Below are 23,603 nucleotides of genomic sequence, written 5' to 3'. Positions count from 1 at the left end.
CTGATTGCACTTGCAGGAAGGCCAGCTGAAAGACCATTACATAAATGCAGCCTAGAAATAAAGAGACTGAACAAGGAGTTCTATAGCATGTTCAGAGAGTAAAGGTCTCATCTTCCTATTTTGTAGATTTTAATTTTTAATTAATTTTTTAGAGTGCAAATCTACATGATTGGTCTAATTTTGAGATGTGGTCGGTGAAGTTGAGCTGGTCGTCTATAGTTACCCCCAAGTTTCTGACCTTTTTGGATGGTGTGAACCCAGCTGAACGGTGATATTGTGCTCAACAGCAGGGTTGGCTGGAAAGACGAGGAGCTCAGTCTTCGCTAGGTTGTGTTGAAGGAGGTGTTCCTTCATACAGGCCGAGATGTCTGCCAGGCAGGTCGAGATCTGAACCGTAACCATGGGGTTATCAGGCTGAAAAGACAAGTAGAGCTGCGTGTCATCAGCATTGCAGTGGTAAGAAAGTCTGTGTGCCTGAATGATGTTGTGTGTGTATATAGAGAAGAGGAGTGGCCAAACACTGAGCCTTGATATACCCCATTAAGTAACTTATGTGACTTGGACATGCCACCTCTCCAAGCTACCTTGAAAGACCTACCTGAGAGATAGGACTTGAACCAGCAGAGCACAGATCCTATGATTCCCAGAGTAGAGAGTTTGGAAAGGAGGATCTGATGGTTGACTGTGTCAAAGACTGTAGATAGGGAGTGGAGATGAGTGTGTTAAATGTCCTAAATAAGCTGTGAGCATCTATAGTGTTGCTGATCTTGTCCTTGTAATAGGAAGTTTTTGCAGAGAAGATGTTAGCCTAAAGTAAGAAAGCAGAGACTGATACTTACTCAGATTCAGACTCTAAAGAATCTCTAGATTTGCAGCAATTTCTCCTCAGCAGCCCCGAGGTCGTTCCCATGTTCACAAAGAACATCTGAGAGCCAGGGGTTGGAGGGTGTCGCATGTGCTGGCCTGGAGGAGAGAAGACAGATGCTGTCTAGACAGTTTGTTAAAGTGGAGTATAGATTGTCTGGAGCAGTGTTTACATCCAGTGAGGAAAAGAGATTTTGCGAAAGAATAGATGTAAAAACAGCAGTGGAAATGCGTCAGAGAGAACAGAGGTTGCAACGAAAGAAGAGGAGGAGTTTGGGGTAGTCTAGATTGAAGTGTCATAAGTCAGCTTTGTTCACAGCAGTTCCAGAGTCCGACCAAAAATTAGAGAGGAGGTTGTGATGATGTTCAGAGGGGCTGTAGGTTGTGTGGGTTGCGATGTGTCATATGCCTAAATCGTGACAATTGTCTGTAACAGAGCAGGGATGTGTTTGAGGGCACATGTTTTGCGAGGAGTAGGCATAGAGGAATGGAAAAGAAATAGAAAAAGAAAATATATGCAAGTGCTTTTGGGAAGTGATGCCTTGTGAAATGAGATTAAAATGAAAATGTGGGAACAAATGGGAATTTAGCACACAGTAAAGAAACAACTCTATTCTAGTAACAAATATTACTCAAAAACAAGTGAGACACAGTAATAAACACATACTTAAACAATAAGCAGACTCCTCCTGATAGATCGCTTTTCTTGAATTGATAAGGGATATTGCACTTTAAGTAACCATCCTGGCGCTGGACACGCCTGACTATTTAGCAAAACAAAGCTACTACACGTGGCTAACCGAGAGTCACGTGAGAAAAACGTGGGAACAAATGCAAATTCAATAGCGCTTATCACAACACACATCGTTTCAAAGCAGATTTACAGAAAATCATGCATTAACAGAAAATTAAACTGTAATATCTATAAAGTGGTCCAGTAATTAGTACCTCTGTTTTGTCGGAATTGAGTAGAAGGTAATTTCTGGCCATTCAAACTTTGATTTCATTGATATACTCTGCTAATTTGGAGAATTGTGAAATTTCGTTGGGTTTCGAAGAAATATAAAGTTGGGTATCGTTGACATAACAGTGGAAACTTATTCCATGATTCTTGATAATATCTTCCTGGGGAAGCATATATAAGGAGAAAAGCCCTAAAACTGATCCCTGTGACACTCCATACTAAACTTTTGTTTGATTTGACAATTCCTTGTTTACACAGACAAAGTGGTAGCTAAACCATGCTAATGCAAGTCCACAAATGCCAACATATTCTCAAGCCAATTCAAGAAAATGTCATGATCTATGGTGTCGAAGGCAGCACAAAGATCTAAAAGCACTAGAAGAGAAATGCAGCCGTGATCAGATGATAAGAGCAAGTAATTTGTAACTCTGAAAAGTGCAGTCTCTGAATGTGATGGGGCCTAAATCCAGACTGAAATTGTTCATATATACTATTTCTCTGTAGAAATTAACATAGTTGATAGGACACTACCTTTTCTAGTATTTTCGACATAAATGGGAGATTTGAAATCGGTCTGTAATTATCCAATTCTCCAGGATCAAGCTGTGGCTTCTTAATAAGCAGTTTGATAACTGCCATTTTAAAATTTCTTGGGACATGTCCTAAGGATAGCGAGGAGTTAATAATATTAAGAAGAGGTTCTGAGATACAGGGAATACCTCTTTTAAGAACTTAGTTGGTACTGGATCTAACATACATGTTGTATGTTGGCTTTTTATTTTTTGATAAGTTTTGTTAGCTCTTCATGACCTATGACAGCAAAGAATTGAAGTTGCTTGTGAGGAAAATTATTAGACAATGTTTTCTGAGGTACTGTTACAGACGATGCATAATTCCAATTTTTTTTTTTTCTGATTATTTCAATTTTAACAGTAAAGAAATTCTAGAAGTCTAGAAGATGGAATATCTGGTTCTTTTCGAAGCTTTATTCCTAACCAGTTTAGCCACAGTACTGAATAAACACTTAGGATTGTTGTGGTTATTTTCTATGAGTTTGCTAAAATATGCTGATCTGGCAGCTTTTAGTGGCTGTCTGAAGCTACAGACACTATGCTTCCATGCACCACGAATATCTCTAATTTTGTATTCTTCCAATTGCGCTCCATCCGAGCTGCTCTCTTGAGGGCATGTGTGTGATCATTGAACCATGGTGCGGAGCTTTTTCTTTCATTTTCTTTAATTGAAGGGGGTGACGCTATCAAGAGTGCTAGAGAAGACAGTATTTTCTGTTATAACATCGTTCTTTTGGACTTTTTTGGCTTACTGAATATGAGACAAATCTGGAAAATTATTAGTGAAGCTATCTTTAGTGGTCGAAAGATATTTCTACCGGAACGATAGCTTGGTGTAGTTTGAGTGACTGATCGCAGCATACAAGAGACGAGGTAATAATCTGAGATGTCATTGCTCTGTGGCAGAATTTCTGTAGTATCAACATCAATTTCATATGACAGAATTAAATCTACCGTATGATTATGGTGATGAGTTGGTCCCGTAACTTTTTGTCTGACTCTTTATTGAGAATATCATTAAATATACTAATCTCAATCTGTCATTTTCATTATATATGTGAATGTTGAACTCACCAACAATTAAAGCTTTATCCATAGTAACTACTAGATCTGATAGAAAATTAGTAAAATCACCAAAGAATTGAGAATACGGCCCAGGTGATCTATATACTGTAGCAAGGGCAAAAGACGACAGTTTTTTTTTTTCTCTCCTCTTTTCTCCCGAATTTGGAATACCCAATGCGCTCTAGTCCTCATGGTGGCGGAGGACGAATCTCAGTTGCCTCCACGTCTGAGGCCGTCAATCCATGCATCTTATCACGTGGCTTGTTGAGCGCGTTACCGCGGAGACATAGCGCGTGTGGAGGCTTCATGCTATTCTCCGCAGCATCCACGCACAACTCACCACGCACCCCACCGAGAGCAAACCACATTATAGCGACCACGAGGAGGTTACCCCATGTGACTCTACCCTCCCTAGCAACTGGGCCAATTTGGTTGCTTAGGAGACCTGGCTGGAGTCACTCAGCACGCCCTGGATTCGAACTTGTGACTCCAGGGGTGGTAGTCAAGACGACAGAGATTTTTTTTATTTACAGTTGAGCTCAAAAGTTTGCATACCCTGGCAGAAATTGTGAAATTTTGGCATTGATTTTGAAAATATGACTGATCATGCTAAAAAAAAAACTGTCTTTTATTTAAGGATAGTGATCATATGAAGCTATTTATTATCACATAGTTGTTTGGCTCCTTTTTAAATCATAATGATAACAGAAATCACCCAAATGTCCCTGATCAAACGTTTACATACTCTTGAATGTTTGGCCTTGTTACAGACACACAAGGTTACACACACAAGTTTAAATGGTAATTAAAGGTTAATTTCCCACACCTGTGGCTTTTTAAATTGCAATTAGTGTCTGTGTATAAATAGTCAATGAGTTTATTAGCTCTCACGTGGATGCACTGAGCAGGCTATTTACTGAGCCATGGGGAGCAGAAAAGAACTGCAAAAGACCTGTGTAACAAGGTAATGGAACTATATAAAGATGGAAAAGGATATAAAAAGAAATCCAAAGCCTTGAAAATGCCAGTCATTACTGTTCAATCACTTATTAAGAAGTGGAAAATTCGGGGGTCTCTTGATACCAAGCCAAGGTCAGGTAGACCAAGAAAGATTTCAGCCACAACTGCCAGAAGAATTGTTTAGGATACAAAGAAAAACCCACAGGTAAAGAGAAATACAGGCTGCTCTGGAAAAAGATGGTGTGGTTGTTTCAAGGAGCACAAAATTCTTGTAATTGGCCCAGCACAGTCTTCTGTGTTGCAAGCATGAAAGGCCCCAGGTCTGCTGGGGAGACATTTGGATCAGTCGGGAGCTTCATGATTCTTCCGGTCATGAGCTCGTATGGGCTGATGCCCGTGGCTTTAGATGGTGTTGCACGTAGTACAGTGAGGACAGTTGGTAATGCATCAGTCCACCTGTTTTGATGTTGTGCAATTTGCTTAGCTAGGTTTTCTTTGATGGTGTGATTCATGTGTTCCACCATACCTGAGCTTTGTGGTCTGTAGGGAGTGTGAAATTTTTGTTTGATGCTAAACATTTTACACATGTTTTTCATAGTGTTGCCCAGTAAAATGGGTTCCCTGATCAGACTCGATTTGTATGGGTGCTCCCCAAAGAGGAATGATTTGCTTCACCATCACCCGTGCCACAGTGTTTGCAGTGTTATTGCGAGTGGGAATTGCCTTCACACACTTTGAAAATTTGTCAGTGATTACCAAGCAATAGCGATATCCCCCTTGGCACTGGGGAGCAGACCAATGAAATCCAACTGTAAGGATTCCCAGGGTCCCTTAGGTGGGTCTTTCAAAGTAAATTAATGCATCCGGGTTTTCCCTGATTAACTGTTGCACAAATTTGGCATGTACTACACCACCTGTCGACATCAGAAATCATTCCTGACCACCAAAATTGTGTTTGTATCAATTGCTGGGTTTTCGCAGCTGATACATGAGCATATTCATGGTATAATTTGATAATGGGTTTTTGAAGGGCTTCTGGATGACTTTGCGTAATTGTGTAACCCAAATATTGCACTTCCCTCTGCGTGATTTGAGCTTTCTCTTTTAGTTTAAAGCCAGTTTTACCAAGCATCAACAAGTTGCAATTGTTCACCAATTGACCCCACTGTTGAAATAAGTATGTCGTCGACATAGTGGATTACGTTGCTCGCACCTAACAGCGGGTTGAGTGTGTCTTCCACTGCCCTGTGAAAAATGGCAGGACTGTTGTGGAGGCCCTGTGGCATTCGTTCCCAGATGTACTGTATTTGGTTGACAGTAACAGCTAATTTCCACTGATCTTCACGTCTCACTTTAATTGACCAAAAGCCATTTTTAATGTTGAGTACAGTAAACCACGACACTTTTGTTGAAATTTGGGAAAGCAAAGTTGACGGGTTTGCCACTATGGCTGTAGCCTTGGGCAAAACCTTGTTGTGACGTTGGTAATCGATACAAAGACGACATTTACCATTTGGTTTTGGTACTGTGAGGCATGGAGAGTTTGTTGTTGAACTACATCATCGAACTACCCCCCTGGCTTCAAGTTGTTTAACTATTTCATGAATGGCAGCTTCTTCCTCTGGTTTGATGCAGTATTGTTTTTGCTGGGGAGGGGGCTCCCCTTCAGTGCACACAACAGAGTCGATGAGGCCACAATCATGTTGATGGTTAGCTTAAATGCTGCTGTGTTTTTGATTGATTTGTTGAATGGTGTCTGTAGTGGAGATGGACATGATACTGGCTTTGTTGTGTGGTCTGTGAATTACAAAGCCGTGTTTTTCATGATGTCCATCCCCAGTTCAGTTCCCTCACTGTTATTTGGTAAGTACAGTGACTTTAACTGATTTTTTTTTTTTTTTTTTTTTTGGTGTATTGTTAGGTTTTGTTCTAGTCCTTTATTGGGCTTTGTTGACTCAGTTCATCAAACCTTTGAACGGGAGCTCAGTTATGAGATTCTCTCCGTGGTCCGCACTCTAGCGTGGCTGCATCATCATCATCGCTATCATTTTGAGCCTCTAACTCAAATGCTTGACTTGCTGGACTGCAGCTACTGGGAATCCTGCATTATCGCAGCAATCGTCAAGAGCAAATATGTAATTATTGCCGGTTTGGAGTTTCTTTTGGAGCTGGTAAGTTATTTTTTTCACCATTGCCTCGCTATGTCTTGCCCAATTTTGTTTCTCATATGCGAGTGCGTTTACCTGTGCTCTTAGGGTTATTAACTCTTCTGATAGCGATTTTTCAATTTCTTTAATGCTCATTATAGTTCGTTCGTTTTCAGCAATTGTTTTCAGGTCATTGCTATGAAGTGTGTATAACATAGCAACGGGAATCTTTTTGTATTTACTTTTATACAGAGGTGGGTAGAGTAGCCAAAAACTGTACTCAAGTAAAAGTACAATTACTTAAAAAAAAAAAAAAAAAACAATTACTCAAGTAGAAGTAAAAGTACTAACATAAATAATTACTTGAGTAAGCGTAAGAAAGTATCCAATTAAGAGTACTCAAGTAGTGAGTAATTTGTTATTTTCACAAATGACATAATAGACCTTTATTATCTTATATCATTTACCATCATGTTGTTCCAAACTCGTATGATTTTCTTTCTTCCATGCAACACAGTAAGGAGATATTAGACAGAATGTTTGCCTGAGTCACTATTTACTTTCAGTAAATGTTTTATTTTCTCCATATTTTGAAAGTAAATGATGAGTGTCAGTCAGTCCCTAACATTCTGTCTAACATATTTTGTGTTCCACATAATACAAAGCGTCACACTGGTTTAGAACAACATGAGGGTAGGGAAATTATGACAGAATATTAAATTATGGCTGAGCTATCACTTTAAAGAGAGAGTTTACCCAAAAATTTAAATTCTCTCATCATTTACTCACCCTCATGCCATCCCAGATGTGTATGACTTCCTTTCTTCTGCAGAACACAATTTAAGATTTTTAAAAGAATATTTTAGCTCTGTAGGCCAAAATTTTGATGCTCCAAAAAGCACATAAAGGCAGCATAAAAGTAAACTATAAAACTCCAGTGGTTAAATCCATATCTTCAGAAGTGATATGAAAGGTGTGGGTGAGAAACAGATCAATATTTGTCATTTTTTGCTAGACAGCAGGGGGCGATATGCAGAGAAGAATGTGAATCACCAAAAACACAAGAAGAAGAATGTGAAAGTGATCTGTTTCTCTGTTTCTCATCCATACCTATCACATCACTTCTGAAGATACTGATTTAACCACTGGAGTCTTATGGATTATTTTTATGCTGATTTATGTGATTTTGTTTAGCTTTAAAATGTTGCCACCCATCCACTTGCATTGAATGGACCTACAGAGCTGAGAAATTCTTCTAAAAATCTTCATTTGAGTACAGCAGATGAGAGAAAGTCTGGGGTGGCATGAGTGTGAGTAAATAATGAGAATTGTAATTTTTGGGTGAACTATCCCTTTAAGGGCTCTTGTCAGATCTGGATGAATTTGTCAGTAAGAGAGGTTTGGAAACATTTCTAGTAATTATTACAGTGAAAACTTGAAAATGTCCCACAAGGACATTATATATAATGCTGAAATATAAACCAAAGCAAGATCGTGCTTAATGAATGCCAACTTTAGCTATATCATAGCTTTTAATGTCCTGTGTGGATTCTTATTTCAGTGTAGTTACAGTTTTCAGTGTCGAATTTAGATAATTAGTTTTGTACAGCAGTACCGCCACTCTCATGCAGCCCAGTGCGTAGGGCACCAACCCCGGTCGTGGAACACACGCTGTGTCTGAAACCGCCCCCTATCCACTATATTTTGCACTATTTCAGGCGTCTGCAATTTTGTAGGAATGTCTGAATTCTGAGTGAGCCACTCGTTGCCTACTTTTGTTCACTCATTCTTAAACACATTTGATGTACATTCGATGACGGTTATTTGCCCACAGTCCACCAGGAGGAAGATGTATGAGCTGGGAGTTTACTGCTTCCTTCACTCCTGCAATGTTTTCTTTCATGCAGAATGTATTAAATTACTTTTGACAAATCATTACTTGAAGAAAATAACATATAGAGAGGCAAAACATACAGATACATTTTAAAATGTACTCTTTATTTGATAAAATGTGTTTACTCTTTATATTAACACACAGTATATATTAAAGATGACAAACAGAATGAAGATTTATTGTATTAATATATTATTTAATAAGAATAACAAGTAAGGCCCAAGTAAATTTCATATGTGACGTTGTTTCTGTGACGGCCCTAGAGCTCCGATGCTTTGTGTATACGTCAGCATCCGAATTCACTCATTTTGTTCACTTACTGCTGAGATGTAGTGCACTAACTGCTATTCACTTTATAGGAAATAGTGAATGAGTGAACGATTGCAGACACAGCCACTCTCTTCGCCATACGATCGCCTCTTGCCCGCACATCTCTCATGCCCCTCGCTGTGCACTCGCAGAAATGCTGTCTGTTCGCGCTTCAGTTGTCGATCACGCGAATGGCAGAGCAAAAGACATTTATTTACACTTGGATGATTACATGGATTTATACAGTTAATCCAACCTGAAGTAGCAATGAAAGTTTCCAGTACCCCCGCGTGGGCACGGGGTAAATGCGTAAATGCTGCTCATGACATGCGGGACGCGGGACAAAGCGCACTGATATATTGCTGCACTGATTTAAAAATGTACACTTAAAAACTCTTGTCTTAAGAGCCCAGTTACATTATCACCCTGAAAATGACCATCACATTACACAGAAAAGCCCGCGTTATCATTAGAGCCAAAACTTACTTCAGCGTGCTGCCTAAAGTTGGAGCTGTGATTTTAATCTTGAAGTATCAGCTTGTTTTGGTGTTAAATGAAGGCATTTCATGACGAAACTATTCTTTTTTTCACTGTGCGGAGTGAAGAAAGTGTTTCACTTTGAAGAGCTTGATGCCGCAGCAGTAATTGAGTGACAGTCTGTGACAGCGGCTCAGTGCGCGCTGCTGTCTGATCTTCCGCTATCGTAAAATTCCCATTCAGTAATCTCTCAATAAATTACACATTAAGTAAAATTAAACCCAGTAATGTAATGACAGGAACACCACCCACTGTAAAGAAGTAAAAGTAAAAAAATTTAATTAGAAATTTACTTGAGTGAGAGTAAAAAGTACCCACTTTTAAACCTACTCAAAGTAAATTATTTTTTTTTTTAAGTTACTCAAGTAAATGTAACGGAGTAAACGTAGAGCGTTACTACCCACCTCTGCTTTTATAATCCAATTTTCGGCCCTCGGCAGAATACCAGGATATTATTTCGTTATTGTCTCATTTGAAATCTACTCCCTTGTCGGTTAGACGAACAAGGAGGTCTTTTAATTGTAAGGCCACGATTTCCATAATCTCCTTGTCTACGCTGCCGCTGTAATTTCCCTGGAAAGCCATGTTTTCCCTCTAATTCTTCAGCCCCACCGGATTTCTACGGTCTCCGGTCTAACAATGGGTATATTGACCCATTCTACAAATGTGTCTATATGAAGTGTTTGAGTCTTTCCCTCACAATTTCTAAAAGGCAAAAAAGAATGAACTTAACACAGCAGCTGGAGACAGGAAAGGAGAAGCTCAAACCTCATACTCTGTACAAGTCAGGATGTCGCGCTGAAAAGATGTCACTCACTCACTGGAGATCACTGAGGTTGGTCACCACTTGTAAAAAGGGCCGAGCTATTGGTCCGATGTCGGATTCCAATAAAACCGCAAACTTATGTCCAGGATAATGATCATTACTGGAGCTTATGAATAGGAGAAAACCATGTAAGACTACCAGTCACTGCTTATCACCGTCTTAGCAAGTTGTATGAAATGTGACTAAATAAAATCATCTGGTTATGAGCAAGCAGTAGGCGGCCGAACCAGATGATATTAGTAAACCCTGCAACTGCTGACTATGAACGGAACTGCTGATTTTGTGTCTGTGAGATCTATGTAATTAATCGGCCAGCATATGACTCTAAGCGACAATCGGGACCTGAATGAAAGGATAATGAAAGTTCGATTCACAATTCAAAGTATTCAATAACTTAAAAATATTAAATTAAAAGAATGATCAGAAATCAATTAGAGCTTAAATTTAATTAGAGGTTCAACTTAAATTGGAGTCAGATTAATATAAAATTGCAGTCAGATAAAATTAATAGCAGAGTCAATTGATAAAATGCAAATTAATAAGTGTTTTTGCTTCAGCGCTCAGAAAAGACAGAACAATTCAGAAACCTTCAGCCATTTTATTGGAATCCGACATGGGACCAATAGTTTGGCCCTTTTTACATAGGCAAACAAGGAGGTATGATGCAAGACTGAGAGACACGTGGCAATACAGAAACAAAACAAAGCCACGTGCTCTCACAAGACACAGACACCCAAATGGCACAAGCGCATATCGCCAGGACAATAAGGCAACATGCGCTCATGCCAACCGACAGATAAGACGAGAGAATGCACGGCAACGCCAACAAAGCAATGACGTGCATTCTCGCAACAGACAAAGCCTGAGCGTACATCGCAAGGCAAACGCCATGCGATGCACGCAACAGGCGACAAGACGAGATGGGACACTTGTGCGAGAGTTCAACCACAAATAAACCAAACACCTCAGACAGAAGACTGAAGCTCCGCACAACATGAAGACAGATCGCGACCCGGGCGCGCAGCCCAAAGTGCATCCGTGGTCACAAGAGACAGACATAAATGTTTGACGTGTGTGCATGCCACCAAGATGACATAAGCGCAATGCACTCATGCAATTAACAGACAGAACATGGAGCATGAGTGTCTGGATCCTGACACAGACTGAAACCGAATCAGACAGGGAAGTCAGGATCCAGACACCATGGTCCGGACATGAAACAAGACTTACCGAAAAGCGCATGGCAGTAAAACCACAACCGAAGCCGTGCGCTTACAAAGACAGACAGAACACAAGACAGACACAGAACAATGATGTCACGATCCTGCCACAGAAAAACCCAGACTGACAGAGTGACAGGACCGTGACAAGGCTACTAAACACAACAATGTGGATCACACAGCGTCAAGAATACAAAGTAAATTTAAACAAATATTTAATTACATTTAAATAAATTTAATTCTACGTATAAAATGAATGTTAAAAAACGAGCTTACACCTGCCATTTAACAAACTGTTATGTTTTAACTTATTTACTAAGTTTTAAAGTTCAAAGACCTCAATATGGTTAATTAATCATTCACATATATTCTTTTATTGTGAATCATAGTAATTTTTGAATATTTTATTTGAAAATTATTTGTAAACTGTACTGTTAATGATAATTAAACATTTTAGATTCTTTCAAGAGATTCTAGTAAGTTATTGAGTCAGTAGTTTACTTCTTCAACAGCTATTTCCTCTTATGGACATGAGAAGGTTTTGGTCATGTACCTTTCAGATAAGATAAGACTGATCTTGTATGTCCCGACAGGTACTTCAGACCGTCCTAATTAATGCTGTGCACAAACTTGTTGACTTCTACAAAAGTAAGATTGAAGCAAATTAGATGTAAATTAGTTCCTTTAATTATAAATTAATGTTAAAACAAAATGTGCTTTCACTATTATTTAACAAACTACATTTTAAAGTTTTTAAAGCAAGTACACTTCATTATGATTAAAGAAATTAAAATTGTCACATTTATTCCCTTATTATCAATCATAAATGTGTGCACTATTTAAAGATTATTCATTTTTGCGCACAACTTAATGTGAAGATTAAATGTAATATTTTTAACTATCATTTCACATCCTCTCTTACTAGCTCACTCCATAAAATTATGAATGTAATGAGTAAACACTACGACTTGGTTGCTTACCTTCTGCATACCCCTCTTTTACAAAAGTAAGGTTTACACAAATGTTTAATTATATGTAAATACTTTTAATTCTACCAAGTTTAAACAACTATAGATAAGCAAGAGTACTTAAATGACACCGGTCATTTAACTAACAGTGGTATCTAAAACTATGTTGATACATCTCTCACTAAACCCCTCGACACACGCACACACAACACATATTTAACACCATCAACACATGCTTTCTGGACAGCACACACTAAAACATAAACCTTATACCGGAGAAAATACTTATTTAAAACTTGTAGAAAAGACCAACTGATGTATAATCGTTGTCCTCTTCTAACAGGATATAGATGTCAAAGTAAGTATTGAAATTTTTTTCATCTTTTGATCTTTCTCATTTTCACTTATGATTGCAAACAATACATAGACTTTTATTTATAAATTGTTATACATGTACAATTTTATTAGAATGACAAAGTTACCATACCAGGAGCATAGTCATTCAACACCACAATGAAATATATCAGATAATTACAGATATTTTTTAATCTCACTCTTTAAAATCATCAAAATTACGATTAACACAGAAAATATTATTTTAGCACAACAGCGATAACATTGAATAAGTGATTAATCACTGTTGTATTCATATTATTTCAAATGGCAGAGACATCATTTTGGGGTAGAAGCGACAAACATAACCTGTCGAGTAGGTGCTCCCTAGTTTGTGATGAAAACATAGTTAAATAATAATAATGCCAAAAATATTAATAATAATGTCTTAAGATAAGTACTTAGGATTTTCTTTTACCACTATAATTGTATATAAAATAGTTTAGAGAGCAAAACCAAAATTTGTGAAATGAACAGATGAGATTTAACAAAGATTTGACAAAAATGTCTTACAGAGTAAAACGTGTTTCTTATAGCAAATATATTCATATTTACTCTATTTTACATAATAACATTGTCTGACTGATCCATTCAAAGAGATATTTTAACCAAAACTACGATTAGTAGTTGAATGAGTTGAATGAATAAGATGGACAAAAGGTGGTGAAAAAGTAGACAACCTTTAAATTGTAAACCACAACAGATCCAAATGCATACTCTCTTTATACTTATAAATTGGTGTATTGTTTGCTAAGAATAATTTTCTTTCTAATTTACGACACTGAATTTCCTTTAATAGGTTTTATGATCACTGAATATAAAACTTGTTTGAACTAAAACTATAGGTTTTTACCAAAGTTTGCATTTCGGTTATTTATTTCATAGTTGTCCTGTGTTACAGAGGGTTGCCCCTAGTTACTCTCTGTCTTAATAAACCCTCATTAAGTACCATGTCTGGATCAGCAAGGTAAGATTGAATAAATTGAGCATTTATAACCAAATACTTACATAAATTCATAATAACTTTAGTCGAGTTTATCTCTACTTCTACTCTCTAAACTATTTTATATATAATTACAGTGGTAAAAGAAAATCGTAAGTGCTTATCTTAAGACATTATTATTAATATTATTGGCATTATTATTATTTAACTATGTTTTCATCACAAACTAGGGAGCACCTACTCGACAGGTTATGTTTGTTGCTTCTACCCCAAAATGATGTCTCTGCCATTTGAAATAATATGAATACAACAGTGATTAATCACTTATTCAATGTTATCGCTGTTGTGCTAAAATCATATTTTCTGTGTTAATGGTAATTTTGATGATTTTTAAGAGTGAGATTAAGAAATATCTGTAATTATTTGATATACAGTACTGTGCAAAAATTTTAGGCATTTGTGAAAAATGTTGCATAGTGAGATGTCTTCAAAAATAATGACAAATAGTTTTCATTTCTCAGTTAATGTCATACAAAGTCCAGTAAACATAAAAAAGCTAAAATCAATATTCGGTGTGACCACCTTTGCCTTTAAAACAGCAGCAGTTCTTCTAGGTACACCTGGACACATTTTTTCTTGGTTGTTGGCAGATAGGATGTTCCAAGCTTCTTGGAGAATTCACCACAGTTCTGCTATCTATTTAGGCTGTCTCAATTGCTTCGGTCTATTTATGTAATCTCAGACTGACATGATGTTCAGTGGGGGGCTTTGTGGGGGCCATGATATCTGTTGCAGGGCTCCCTGTTCTTCTAATCTTTTCTATTTACAAAAGAAATGTTATTTATATTTTCTATTGACACACTAAAGCTGAAGATATAAATAACCATCTGAAGACAAATGCTTTTGTGAAACATCTTATGTGCCTAAGACTTTTACACAGTATTGTATTTCATTGTGGTGTTGAATGACTATGCTCCTGATATGGTAACTGTGTCATTCTAATAAAAGTGTACATGTATAACAATTTAAAAATAAAAGTCTATGTATTGTTTGCAATCGTAGGTGAAAATGAGAAAGATAAAAAAAAAATGTCAATACTTACTTTGACATCCATATCCTGTTAGAAGAGGACAACGATTATACATTTAGTTGGTCTTTTCTACAAGTTTTAAATAAGTATTTTCTCCAGTATAAGGTTTATGTTTTAGTGTGTGCTGTCCAGAAAGCGTGTGTGTGTGTGTGTGTGTGTGTGTGTGTGTGTGTGAGTGGAGAGGGGTTTAGTGAGAGACGTATAAACTTTAAAAACATAGTTTTAGATATGGCTGTTAGTTAAACTTAGTAGAATTAAAAGTATTTACTTATTAAATGTTTGTGTAAACCTTACTTTTGTAAAAGAGGGGTATACAGAGGGTAAGCAACCTAATCGTAGTTTGAAAAAATCATTACCATTATCATCAGTAAGAGAACTCGGGACTTCCCGGGACAGAGGTCAAAGTATATGATGGCTGTAGAGCAGAGAAGAACTTGAGGGGGTTGTCCAGGCTGGTCTTTTAACCCATTTGATTTGTTCACACCCCAAAGAGGTTCTAAGCCAATCAGAGGTGGCTTTTCAGAGGGCCTGTGGTCAAACTGTCCTCCCCTCAAGATAATTAATTTATGGCCTTTGTTCTAAGGTTTGTCAGTTTCCCACTCAAAAGGTGAACATTTTAATCATGAATTTCATAAGAAAACTGTAACTGCAAATAACACGAAAATACTTCATACCATCATTCTGAAATTTAAGAGACAATTACATACCAAACAGTTGTACTTTCTTATTCAATTACAGTTATAATTCAGTTATAATGCATTATAAAACTTCCTACTAATTAGTTTTTTAGTTTTAACGCGGATAATACACCACACGTTATGAAAAACATAATTGTCAGGGTTATCATCTGCATAGGATGCATTTGTCCATATTTGTAGTATAATCCTACACATGTCTGTGTATTTGGATTGTAGTGAAATAGAAAAGGCCAAGATCCATGTCAACTGTTCATGAATGAAGCTTCATGTGAGCTGGTGAGCTGGAAACATGCCTCATGATTAGTAATAATAGTTTTAAACGTGGAGTTGGTTATATTGAAGAACAATGGGTTTCCCTGGTGATCATGAAAAGAGTAGTTCATCAGCAAATGACCAGTCATTTGATGAGTTAGTTTGCGGGTTTATCTGATTAACAATAAAGACAGATGAGCTTCACTGTGCCTTTCCCAAGATTCCCCACTGTTTTTATGGCAGTTAAGATTTGCCAGATGCACGACACCCAGACTTGCTGGCGCCAGTCCGAATCTCTTTATAGCTCAGGAGAAAGTCAGTGTAGATTCTGTATTTAAATCATTCTGTGTACAATTGTTGAATTTCACATAGTTATCTTCTGCATCAAAGTCCTACAACAGTAATTTCAAATCAGATGATTGCAACATGCTCCAAAAAAAGGCAATTTAAGACGAATAACATTTTGATCAGTTAATAACAAGGCAGTGTGAAATAGGAGATGTTAAACAGGTGAGGCAGTCGTGTCATAGTATATAAGGAGCTTCCAAAAACAGCCTAGTCCTTCAAGAGCAAGGATCATTTGAGACTTGTAAATTTGCCAACAGATACTTCAGCAAATAATCCAGCACTTTGAGGACAATGTTCCCCAAAGACAAATTGGAAGGATTTCGGGCATTTCACCCTCTAAAGTGCACAATATAGTTAAAAGATTCAAAGAATATGGTCAAATCTCGCTGTATAAAGGGTAAGACGAAAACCACTTCTGAATGCATGTGATCTCTGATCCCTTAGATATCACTGTCTTAAAAAACATCATTCATCTGTAATGGATATCATGAACATGGTCTTGGGATTACTTTAGTAAACCTTTGTTAGCAACATCATTTGCCACTGCATCCACAGATGCAAGTTAAGACTTTACTATGCAAAGCAGAGGCCCTACATCAACACTGTCCAGAAGTGCTGCTGACTTCTCTGGGCTCGGTCTCATCTTAGATGGAAAGTAGAACAGTAGAACCATGTTTTTTTGGTCCGATGAGTCCACATAAAAAAAACACAGCCGTCGTGTTCTCTGGGCCAAAGAGGAAAAGGACCATCCAAGCCGTTATCAGCATCAGTTCCAAAAGCCGGTGTCTATTTGGACCAGGGATGTGTCAGTGCCCATTGCATGGGTAACTCGCACATCTGTGAGGGCACCATTAATGCAGACAGACGTACAAATTTTGGAGCATCATATACTGACATCCATCACCGTCTTTTCCAGGGATGTCTCGGAATTTTCAGCAGGACAACTTCAAACCATATACTGGCCAAAAATGCAGAGAGTGCAGGTGCTAGATTAGCCTGCCTGCAGACCTGACCATCTCCAATTGAGAATGTGTGTTGCATTATGAATTGCACAATACGGCAGTGAAGACCCCGCACAATTGTGCAGCTGAAGACCTGTATAATGGATGAATGGGGGAAAATTCCACTTTTTAAACTTAACAAACTTATGTCTTCAGTGCCTAAATGCTTAAGTGTTATTAGAAGAAATGGTGATGTTTCACAGTGGTAAACACTGTAAAAAAACAACGAAATTCACAAGGTAAAACATCATATAATGTTTAGTTGTAGTGCTTTCAATATAGCAAAGGTTGAATATAATTTAATAAATTACTCTTTTTTTGTTTTTATTAGCATTTTTTATACTGTTCCAACCTTTTCGGAACTGGGGTTGTACTTAAATTTGTCTTAAAATCTGGTTTGATATTCATCTAAGTTACAATAATGTACAAACGCAATCTGTTTTAACCAATAACACACAAATGATTGTATTGTTCTTGTACATACTGAATATATCATTCAAACATTCACAGTGTAGGTTGGAAAAAGTATGTGAACCCCTAGGCTAATGACGTCAGGAATTGGCAAACCTGGCATCCAGTTAATGAAACAAGATTAAAGTTGAGGATTAGAGCTACTTAGACTTATAAAAAGCACTCCGATATTTTTAGTTTACTATTCACAAGAAGCATCTACTGACGTGGAACATGCCTCGCAAAAAAGAGATCTCAGAAGACCTACGGTCAAGAATTGTTGCTTTGCATAAAGATGGAAAGGGTTACAAAGTTTTCTCAAAGAACTTAGATATTCATCTTTTCACATTTAGACTATGACTACTTATGTCTATAAGTGGAGACAATTTAGGACTGTGGCTACTCTCCCTAGAAGTGTCTGTCCAGCCAAGATGTCTCAAAGGCACACTGCAGAATGCTCAATGAGGTAAAAAAGAACCCTTGAGTGACATCTAAAGACTTGAAGGAATCATTGTAACTGGTTAACATCATGAGTCTACTATACTGAAAACATTAAGCAAGCAAGGTGTCCATGGCAGGACACCATGTAGGAAGGCCCTGATTTAAAACAAAAACATTGCTGTGTGCCTGAAGTTTGCCAAAGACCACCTTGACACTCTACAGTGCTACTGGGAAAATGTTTTGTGGATCAATGAATCTAAGGTTGAATTGTTTGGGAAGAACACACAGCACTACATATAGTGTAAAAAGGGCACCACATACCAACATGAAAACATTATCCCAACAGTAAAATATGGTGGAGGGAGCATGCTTCGGGGCCTGGACCGCTTGCCATCATCGAGTGAAAAATGAATTCCCAAGTTCATCAATAAATCCTACAGGATAATGTCTGGGTAGCTGTGCACCAGCTGAAGCTCAGTAAAAGTTGGGTGATGCAGCAGGACAATGACCCTGAACATTAAAGTATATTCACTACAGAAAAAAAAAGAAAAGTGGCCCAGTCAGAGCCCAGACCTTAACCAAATAGAGATGCTGTGGAATGACCTCAAGATAGCCATTCACACCAGACATCCTAAGAATATGGCTGAGCTGAAGCAGTTCTTTAAGGAAGAATGGTCCAAAATTCCTTCTGAACATTGTGCAGGTCTAATTCACAGGTACCGGAAATGCTTGGTTGAGGTTATTGCTGCCAAAGCAGTTATTCAATCCAAGGGTTCACGTTTTCCACAGCACTGTGAATGCTAATGGGATGTGATCAATAAAGACATGAAAAATGATAATTGTTTGTGTGTTGTTAGCTTAAGCACATTGTGTTTGTCTATACTTGTGACTTTGATGAAGATGAGATCACATTTTATGACCAATTAATGCAGAAAACCAGCTAATTCCAAAGAGCTCACATACCTTTTCTTGCCACTGTATGTAATTACATATAGGCAGTGTTAAATATCATGTTCAAAATTATATTCAGTACATAGCAAGCTGTCATTTAGTAGGTGCTTTTATCCATACTGATATACAGTACACTTATTACAGTGACAGGCCAAATGAAGTAACCTGAGGACACACACACACTGTTATTTGTTTTTCTGTCATATGTTTATCATGGATTTTGTTTTATATAAATACATGCATAAAATATGCATCTAATTGCATTGTCATTTTCGACCAACAAATGCATCCTAGAGAAAAGGTTAGCGATATTTAAGTTTTTAAACTAAAGAACTGCTTTGAATATCTTCTATCTTAAACTGAGAGAATGAAGATTGTGTTATTGTTCTCTGCAGGTTGAAGGATTGTGGTGTCACAGATGGAGGTTGTGTTGCTCTGGCTTCAGCTCTGAGATCAAACCCCTCACACCTTAGACAACTGGATTTGTCTGGGAATAAACTAGGAGACTCAGGACTGAAGCTGCTCTCTACTGGTCTTGAGAATCCTCACTGTAAACTGGAGATACTGTGGTAAGATCATCTGTCTGAGAATCACACAAGACCTGATACACAGTATGTTATATTTGTAAAAAAAAGTTTCATGTGAGCACTGGGAAGGACAGGTCAACACATTGCTAAACTCTGAAATACCTATTTGCCAGTTTGTGGTGATGTGGGCGTGGCTGCATAGAGCGAGGCCGGGAGAGGAAGAATGGTAAGAATTAACACCTGTGGGAAATTATCTCTAACAGCTGTTCTGTGTTAAAGTGAGAGCTGGAAAGGGAAAGAAAGGGTGTCCAGGTAGCAGAGTGTGTGTGAATTTATGTTGTGCTGAAAAGCAAACTGTTTTGTGTTAAGCTAAAAAGTGGAAAAATAAAGACTGTTCACCTGGCCCCCGCTTCCTCCTTCAAAGTAGCAAGAGATCTGTCACAGTGATGCCGAAACCTGGGATTAGGAGGAAGAAACGCCATCATGGAGTCCTCAACATTAACCGAAGTCATCAAGACTCTTGCTGGCATCCATTAGACCCAACATCAAGCCCTCCTGGACTTACGTGTGGAGCAGGAGCAGCGTTTCAAGGTCCTGCTCCAAGCCCAGGCGGAGGATAGTCAGGTATTGTGGAGCTTGATGTCCCAGGGGAGTACTCCTGCCACGACCCTGGCCACAGCCATAGCCCAGCCCCACATCACACTCGCGAAGATGGGGCCACAAGACAATCCAGAGGCCTTCATTGAGCTCTTCGAGCAGGTGGCTGAAGTGTGGGGCTGGCCCAACACACAGTGGGCAGCCTGATTGCTGCCCTTGCTGTCCGGGGGAAGCCCACCTCATGGCCCAACAACTTCCGGTCACGAATGTCATGGAGTACGCGGACCTAAAGCAGGCCATCTTGCAATGGGTCTGCCAAAAGCCTGAACAAAACTGGCAGCGCTTCCGTACGCTGCCATACAGCGAATGCGGTCGCCTGTTTGCCTTCGCTCAACAGCTCCGCGATGCCTGTCGGAGGTGGCTGCTGGCAGAGGATCGTGATGCCGAAGCTGTCATCGACCTTGTGGTACTGGAGCAGTTCGTCGGCCGGTTACCGAAAGGAATGGCTGAGTGGGTCCACTACCACTGCCCGGCATTGCTGACAGAGGCAATCCAGCTGGCTGAAGACCATTTGGCGACATATTCAGGAGCCAGCGAGCCCTCCTCTCTCTCTCTCTTTCCTCCACCTCTCCTTCCCCTTGTCCTGTTCCTATTCCTCAGAAATGGGGAATTCTGACCCCAAAACTGATTCCCTGGTCCCGTTCAAACAGCTGGTATTCCCTAACCATCTCCACTCTCCCCCACAGGCGGCTTCCCCCACCCTTAGAGGATTCCCTGCAGGGGATTTCCCTCTGGAGCAGACACAAGATGAGACCCTTAGGCCCTCTCCGCACTTTGACCAAGTGAATGTGATTGACGGTCAGTGCCTCCTGAAGACATTGCAGACATATCCGTATTTTTTTTATTATTAAGTATTGGTTGTATCGAATGATGCAGGACACTCAGATAAAGCAGGAAATGCTATTCCAGACAGCTCATCATAATCTGATGGCGGGTCACTTAGGACAGGAAAAAATACTAAACCATTTGATGGCCCGTTTCTACTGGCCAGGCATTCGCAGGGATGTTCGCAGGTGGTGTGCGGCATGCTATGAATGTCAGCTAGTGAATCCTGTGGCCACCCCAAAAGCACCATTGCCCCCCCTTCCATTGATCGAGGTCCCCTTCGAAAGAATTGGCATGGACCTCGTCGGGCCATTAGAGCGGACAGCACGCAGGCATCGCTTTGTGTTGGTTCTGGTGGACTACGCAATGCAATATCTGGAAGCAGTGCCTCTATGCAGCATCTCAGCATGAAGTGTTGTGGAGGCACTCTTCAGAATAATCTTCCGAGTGGGGATTCCAAAAGAAATCCTCACTGATCAGGGCACTATGTTTATGTCATGTACACCATGTGAACTGTACAAATTATTGGGGATTAAACCAAATTCAGACCAGCATTTACCACCCCCAAATGGATGGATTGGTCAAACAATTTAATCAGACACTAAAGAATATGATTCGTAAGTTGCTGCATGAAGACACTCGAAATTGGGACAGGTGGCTTGAGCCCGTATTATTTACATTATGAGAGGTCCCACAAGTCTCCATGGGGTTCTCCCCATTAGAATTATTGTACGGACATCGACCGCACGGCATGCTCAATGTGCTACGTGAAAATGGGAAGAAGGGACCTTCAAACAGCAAAAACAAATTCAATACGTTCTTGAATATAGAGCAAAACTCCACACACTGGGGAAATTAATGCAGGAGAATTTGCTCCAGGCTCAAGAATGTCAAAGCCGGCTGTTTAATAAGGGCACTCGGCTAGTGGAATTTACACCAGGAGATAAAGTCCTTGTATTGCTCCCCACATCAAGCTCTAAATTACTCGCCAAGTGGCAAGGACCCTTTGAGGTCACACAGCAAGTTGGGGAAATCGATTATGAGGTTAAATGAATGGATAGAGGCAGAGAACGTTAGATTTACCACCTCGATCTCCTAAAACCGTGGATAGAGGCGGTCCCCGTGACTTTGGCAATGGTGGTTCTGGAGAGGGAGGAGCTCAAACCGGAGGTGAACTTAAAAGCACCTATCGAGTCACTCCAGTCACTTGCGGAGACTACCTCTTGCAGAGACCACCGTCAAAAGTCACAGAGGTTGCCAGGTTGCAAGGAGAATTCTCAGATGTGTTCTCGCATCTTCCCAGTCATATGAATTTCATAGAGCACCATACTGAAACGACCCCAGGGGTAGTGGTGCACAGTTGTCTCTACTGATTACCCGAGCACAAAAAAGAAGTGGTTTATAAAGAATTAAAGGCCATGCTAGATATGAGGGTACTAGAAGAATACCACAATGACTGGGCCAGCCCGGTGGTACTGTTTCCGAAAAGTGACGGCTCGGTCCGGTTCTGTGTGGATTATAGGAAAGTCAGTGGGGTGTCTAAATTTGATGTGTACCTGATGCCTTGGATTGATGAACTGCTCGATCGGTTAGACGCGGCTTACTTTTATTCGACACTGGATTTAACAAAGGGATATTGGCAGATCCCCGTAACTCCCATGTCCCTTGAAAAGACGGCATTTTCCACACCGTTCAGATTACACCAATTGGTGACGTTTCCGATCGGTTTGTTTGGGGCCCAGGCCACGTTTCAGCGGCTCATGGACCACATCCTCAGACCATACGCTGCTTACGCCGCTGCCTATCTGGATGATATCATTATTTACAGTAATGTTTGACATCTGAGGGCTGCCCTGAGGTCATTGAGACAGGCGGGACTCACGGCAAACCCAAAGAAGTGCACAATTGGGTGGTTGGAAGTATGGTATTTGGGCTTCCACTTGGGTCACGGGCAGGTGCAGCCCCAAATTGATAAAACCGGAGGTGAGACAGTTCCTGGGACTGGCTGATTATTATCACAGGTTTATGCCTAATTATTCAACTGTCACCAGCCCCCTGACTGATCTGACTAAATAGGGGGCACCAGATCCAGTCCAGTGGACGTAGCCGTGTCAGCAGGTGTTCATGCAGGTGAAAGATGCACTTTGTGGTGAGCCGCTCTTACGCTCTCCTGATTTCTCTCTTCATTTTTGTTTTACAGACTGACGTGTCGGACAGGGAGTTGGGGGCCGTTATTGCACTCTCCTGACTTCTCTCTCCCTTTTATCTTGCAGACAGATTCATCGGACAGGGGGTGGTGAGCGGTACAGTCCCAGATATTGGAGGGGGAGGAGCACCCCGTGCTGTAGGTTAGTTGCAAACTCTCACTGAGGGAGACTAAGTACAGCACGACAGAGAAGGAGTGTTTAGCCATCAAGTGGGTGGTCCAACACCCTCCAGTACTATCTTGGGGTGTGCTTTCACCCTCTGTTTAGACCACGCCCTGCTCCAGTGGCTCCATTGCATAAAGGATGCCAATGCACGGATCATTCATTGGTATCTAGCTCTCCAGTCTTTTAAGTTTGAGGTGGTCCACAGGCTGGGGGTGCAGATGGCAGTGGCGGATTCTCTCTCTAGAAATGGGGGGAGTAGGTCACAGGCCAGATGGCTGCCCGGCCTGAGTTGGGTGATGGGGGAATGTGGTGATGTGGGCGTGGCCGAG

The 23,603-nt window shown here is 39.8% G+C and overlaps 1 pseudogene; it reads left to right on the top strand.

Moving 5' to 3' along the window:
- The window catches only part of LOC127436286 (NACHT, LRR and PYD domains-containing protein 12-like), a 65,309-nt pseudogene that overhangs the window by 8,578 nt on the left and 33,128 nt on the right, over window positions 1-23,603 (top strand).

Source organism: Myxocyprinus asiaticus, chromosome 46, assembly GCF_019703515.2.
Source record: "Myxocyprinus asiaticus isolate MX2 ecotype Aquarium Trade chromosome 46, UBuf_Myxa_2, whole genome shotgun sequence".
NCBI lineage: Eukaryota > Metazoa > Chordata > Actinopteri > Cypriniformes > Catostomidae > Myxocyprinus > Myxocyprinus asiaticus.
This window is presented reverse-complemented; position numbering and strand designations above follow the sequence as displayed.